The sequence below is a fragment of the Chinchilla lanigera genome, unplaced genomic scaffold (assembly GCF_000276665.1).
Source record: "Chinchilla lanigera isolate Chin_1 unplaced genomic scaffold, ChiLan1.0 scaffold00074, whole genome shotgun sequence".
In the NCBI taxonomy this organism is placed as follows: Eukaryota; Metazoa; Chordata; class Mammalia; order Rodentia; family Chinchillidae; genus Chinchilla; species Chinchilla lanigera.
This window is the reverse complement of record NW_004955475.1, coordinates 5,558,079-5,564,527: the sequence shown is the minus strand read 5'-3', so window position 1 is coordinate 5,564,527 and position 6,449 is coordinate 5,558,079.

Sequence of the window (6,449 nt, the reverse complement as noted above, 5' to 3'; positions counted from 1 at the left end):
ATGTGTCTTTTAGAAGTCCTGTTCCCAGCAGGCCTCCCCAGGCTCCAAGATTGCAGAAAGAGAAGTTATCTTTGCACTTTTTGAACTATGTTTGCCTTCTAATTATTACTCTCTGTTTTTCTTCCACCATGCTACAGAAAACTCTTCCCAGTACAAATAACATTTGTATCTAGCAATATTCCCCTTTAGTCTTAATAGTTCAAAAGTCATATTCTACCAGGAAGTCATTTAGAAGAATGACCTTCAGTTCTTCACTTCAATATTAGAACCTTGAGAATAGTGATTCATCTCAGCTCCATTTGCTTACCAAAGCCCCTATAAATAATAACAATGAAAATAACAATATCAAAATAGACAATAATAGTATTTAACACATATAGTATTTAATACATCCCAGGCGAAGTTCTAAGCAATTTGCATACACTAACATAATGAAATTACAGAATGGTCATCCAGCCAGCTACAGCAACTGAGAGTTTACTTACTAAAACAGAGTTCTACACAGGGATAAATTATAAATAAAGCCTGCCTAGAAACATCACAAGTTTGAGACCAGCCTTGGACTACATAGTAAATTCAAGGCAAGCCTAGACTTGCACAGTAAGACTGTGCCTCAAAAAAACACCAGAAAACACTGCCTTTGTCAAGCAGCCTGTAATTCAGCATTGTGCTGTACCATAGCCAGTAGCCACATTGAGCACTTGGGATGGAGCACCTGAAATGTAGCAAGTACTGCTGAGAAACTGAACTTTTCTTATTATTTAAGATTAATCAATTTAAATTTAAATAACCTCATGTGTTTACTGGCTACCTTACTAGATATCATAGCTATAGTTCACAATTTAATAAAATGTTTCTGTAAAGAGCAAAAAGGTTTCACAATTCTGCTTTGTTGTATTTTATAACTCTAAAACTTCTGCTACTTTAAAAGTTGTACAGAACACAGGCTGGGTTTGCCCCTCAGGGACATAGTTAGCAGACCTGTGCTATAGTCTTTTAAAAGTGATGAGAAATGTACACAAATATCCAACACGAAGTAAAAATTAACACTTCTGCAATCATTAAAATATTATTTATTGCAGAACATATACATGTATTACCACACTATTCTACCTGAATTTCTATAATTAAAATAATAAATAGTTAAAACTAATAAAAACAAGGAGAAAAACAAAAAATACTCATTACAATCTCCTATTTTCTTATTCCTTTACTCAATAACTTCCATTATATTTCATTGTCAGTCTGATTAAGTCCATCATCCCAATTGCAGAAGAAATTTTCAAGAAATATGGAGCATATGATCCCACTAAGATCTTTGGTGTGACAATCCTGGATGTTGTCAGAACCAACATCTTTTTCGCAAAACTGAAGCATTTGGATCTAACACATCAATGTTCCTGACACTGATAGCCAGGAGCTCCCACAATGACCTTTACTTATCTAATTACACTACTGCTCTTATTAGACTGTACTACAATGCTTGATAATTCATTTATAATCCCTACTATATTTTTTTAAATTTTGTGTGCTGTATCAGGTTCCCCCTGTTTGATATTTACATTCTATCATCAAGCCTTGTACCTGGCATGTGGTAGGAACTCAATAATTATCTGTTTAATGAACAAATTAGAAAAATTGATATCTGTATTTATCAGATTATATTTGCAGCTACTCATTTGTTCTTTTATTGATCTAACAGACATATAACAGGTAATGTTATAGTCACTAAGAATATACAAATTAAAAAAAGAACAAAATTTTTGTTGTTGAGAATTATGTACATTCTCCTTCTAGTGAGAGAAGAAAGCAATAGGCAGAATACATTAAAAATATATAATAATAGTGATAACTAGAATAAAAGGGAGAAAATCCAGGAGAGTGGTAGAGAGTTGCTGAATAGTGAATTATAATTTTAAATAACATGACCAAGGAAGTTTTCACTGAAAATATGACTTCCAAACCAAAATGTTCAAATACATGAGGGAGAGAACCATGTAGATATCTGGAAAATTATGTTCAAGGAAGAAGAAACAAATATAAATGTTTTTATTTTACTTAGTGTACAGTGTATTCAAGAAATAACAAGGTATCTGATATAGCTAAATCAGCATAAATAGGAAAGGCGATGAGGTTTGAAGGGGAAAGGAGTATGGCACAGGCTACATTGTCAAATGGGAAGCTGTTGGCCATGCATTTTAACAGAGTCACTGTGGGGCTGCTATGCAAAGAATTTGTTAAGAAAAGGCTTTAGAAGAACAAGAGAAGAAAGAAGACAGATGAGAGGGCTAATGTAAGTGATGATTACTTGGTCCAGGTTCGTAATTATAGTGATGTTCAACTGGATATATTTTAAAGATAAAATCATGAAGATTTCTTAAAGGGTTGGAATGTGATGGACATAGGTGTGAGAAAAATGAGTCAAGAATATTATGATCAACTGAAAGGATAGAAGTGTCATTTCTAAGTGTCATTGAGAAGACTGCAAGAAGCAGGTTTGGGAAAAAGATTAGGAGCTGGTGTTCTAAGTTTGAGATATTTTTGGGGACACACTGAGGCAGGATAGAAGAAATAAAGATAGGTAAAATGGAGACAAAAGTCAAAATTTTAAAACTGTACTTTTAAAAACCTGCAGCTTTACTCCATACCCCATCCCAATTCCTAACATGCTTTGAAGGGAGTGTGTTGTGGTGTGTGGTGTGTGTGTGGTGTGTACGTGTGTGTGTGTGTGTTTCCTTTTGGCTATATCACACATCATACAAAAGGATATAGTAAGAATATTAAGGCAGGAAATGAAATTTTAAACCACTTTTAAGAAAGCATTCAATGCCATGCTAAAGAATACGAACTTTACATGTGGTGCAGTTCTGGATATATTTTGAGTTTGCCTTCTAAGGGTTCATGTGTTGGAAGCTAGATTTCTGCTGTGGCCATGCTAAGAGGTAGTGTGGATCCTTTAGGAAGTGGAGCCTTTGAGGAGTTAGATAGTTCATTGGGGGTATTGTCCTTGAAATCAGGGCTTCTGTGGAGCCCTGATGTAGTTTTCATAAGATGGTTGTTATAAATGAGTGAGATTGTTATGGTTTGTGTCTGTGTGTCTCCCCAAAGCCTCATGCGGCCATGGGGCAGGCTTTTAGGGTTTGATTGCTTATGGGTATGAGAGCTGCACCCACCCTGGGGTGGATAGTTTGCATATGTAAGGGAGAGGAAAAGGGTGCTTGAGGCCATTCCTCCCCCATTCCGCCCTGGTGTGTGCTTGTTGCTTTGCTGTATTCGGACGCCATGAGCTGTAGCTCTCTGCCATGTGCCTGTCTGCCTTGTAATCAGCCAAGTCTGGACTGAAACCTCCACAAACTGTAAGTGAAATAAACCTTTCCTTCCTTAATTTTGGGCATCAGATATTTCGTCCCAGCAACAAGAAAAAAGTAACCAAGATAGAGATGAACTCTGAATTGTTCTTTGGCTTCTTGTCTCACCATGTGAGCTCCCCTGACACTCATGTTCTCATCATGTAGTATAGCCAAAGGGGCTCTCAGCAAAACCAAACTGATGCCAACACTACATCCACGAACTTTCAGAACTGTGAGTTAAACAAATCCCTTATTTTTGCATGATTCTAGAAAGCAAATCCAAGACTGCATGCACTTTTTTGTGTACCACTAATCAAACTCAGCACCTTGCACTTGCCAGGCAGGAGCTTGTGCCACTGAGCTATATCCCCGGCTGATCTCAAACATTTTACTATTGAGCTATACCCCCTGCCAAAGCCTCTTTCCTGTAGAAAGCACTCAGTCTTGGGAATGTTGTTATAGTAATAGAAAACATACTAATATAATATGAAAAGTCTATTGTTAATTTTCTGGGCAAAGAAATTATATCTGACAGTGGTATGTAAAATGATCTTTAGAATAAATAAGCACACAAGCAGAAAGACCAGTTGAGAAAGTCTAGTGTCAGTGAATATATAAAAGTATAAATGGAAAAGAAAGGATGGCTTAGAAAGTACTGGTTGATCAAAAAATATTTTTAACACTGTATATCTGGTCCTATGCTGTGAGGAAATGACAAAGAAACTATAGTATATGAAATAGTTTTCATTTTGACATGTTTATACATAGTCCACTTAGAAAGTGAAGACACAAGCTTGAGAAACAATTAACAAATAAAGCATTTTTATGTAAAGTGAGGGGAAATATTTATTGATATAATAATCTAATTGTTGGCAAAGACAAATAATCACATACTATATAATGAAAATGCAAATTTTCTGCGATAACCACTCTTAAAGAAGGCTGAAACTGGTAAAGACTGGAATCAAAGGCCCCTAAAGACTTCCTTCACTTATTCTTGAATGATATGTGAAGTATGGACAAAGAATAGCAGCTGAAGAGTGGACAGAGAGAAGTTAAAGAGAAATGAGTTTCTCAGGCAACAAATTATAAGAGCTTATAAAAACTTTAAGCCTAGCCAATTATATTATTAGAAATAACTAAACCATTGACAATTAGAAAGAACAAGTATCAATTTTTTAACAATTTTGAGCTCATTTGCAGAGATTTTGAGAAATAAGTTAATTCAACTGAGCAAATAGTACTGGTCAAGAAACAGTGAAAGCTACAGATTAAGTAACAGATAGGTATAATCCCAGCTACTTGAGAGGCTAAGGTAAGAGGGTTACAAGTTTCAAAACAGCCTGAGCAACTTAACAGAAAGATTCTGTCCCAAAATGTAAAACATTACGAAGCACTTAGTATATAGCTCAGCCACTCCCTGGGTTAAATTCTCAGTATACAGGGAAGAAAGACTAAATACTTCCTTAAAAAGAAACAGAAAGGAAATACATATCTCAACCTAAACATGAACATAAATCTCTTTTTAGATTTTAACAATTTTGTAATTAGTAATTTCAATTCTCAGCCAAGTGTGATGGTGCACACCTGTAATCCCAGCATTCAGGAGGCTAAGGCAGGAGGATTTTCGCAAGTTCAAGACCAGCCTGAGGTATAAAGTGAGCTCAAGGCCAGCCTGAACTGCATAGCGAGACTCTGTCTCAAAAAGACAAAAAAAAAAAAGTACTTCGATTATCATTCAACAATAGTTAGTTTTGTAATCTCAGCACTTTGGATGCCAAGGTAGGAGGATCACATGTAGGTCAACCTGCGGAATTTTGAAAATTTCAAAAAAAAATGTTTCTAGTGGGCAGGTTGAGATAGGACCTCCCTATGTAGTTTAGCCTGGCCTCGAACTCATGGTGAATCTGCTACCTCAGCCTCCTGAGTGCTGGGATGAGAGGCATGTCAAAATAAAAATTTTGAAAGGGGCTAGGAATGTAGCTCAGTCTGAAGGCCTTGGATTTAATCCCCAGGATGGCCAAAAACAAAACAAAAAAAAACAAAAAAAAAAAAAAAAAAAAAAAACCCAAATTGGTTCAGCAAAAGGAAAAGCTAAGTGTGAGGTGGGAAGGTTGGGAAGGTGATGATGTTGGGAAAACACTTGGTTGTGTGTGAACAAGGATACCTAGATTCTAAACTTATTTCTTCTTTATTCTTTCTTTCTTTTTTCCTTTCTCTCTCTCTCTCTCTCTCTCTCTCTCTCTCTCTCTCTCTCTCTCTCTCTGTCTCTCTCTCTCTCCTTCTTTCTCTCTTACTTTCCTTCATGACAGGGTCTCACTATGTAGCCCAGGGTGGCCTCGAACTCTAGCAATCCTCCTGCCTCAGCCTCTCGAGCACTTCGATTGCAGGAGTGCACAACCATGCCGGTCTCTAAACACATTTCTGCCACACTACAACCTTCACAGATTCAACAGCAGCTTGTGAGCTGACTAGTTTACAACGAATGAGGTTAATGGTCAGCCCCAAAACACAAAGTAATCACTCCAAAGCACTTCCGGTAGTAGCATGGCCGAAGGAGTCTGAAGTCCTTGGAAATGTACTTCCGCATAATTGAAACCAAGTTATGGACTTCCGTGTGAGAGCCACAGCCCTCGACTTGGAACAGTGATTGCGCGTGCTTCCCTTGGAAACGAGGCCAGCAGGGTTCTTGACAACCTTGGTGAAAGGTGGAACAGCAAGTGACAGCCGACAGGCGTACTCCACAGGAAACCTGTGAGGAATGGGGCGGTGGGACTCGGCAGCGGGGACGTGGGGCCCACCTGAAGGAAAAATCCCCAGTAGAAGCTGGGTTAGCAAGAATGTCACTACTTGTATTGGTGTCCATTTCCCTGTCTGCAGCTTTCATTATGTTTTTCATGTATAAAAACTGTCCTCAGCTTAGTGATGTTCTGGACATGGTGCCTCATTCTGCTATATACTCTTCTATTTAGTTGGGCAACCAGTTGTATACAAATACCTAATGGAGAAAGCAGTAAAATGGTCACAGCTGGTTGAACGTCTGTAGTGGATTGATAACTGGTGGTCAACTTATAACCCCCAGCTGAACTGAGTGAGTGG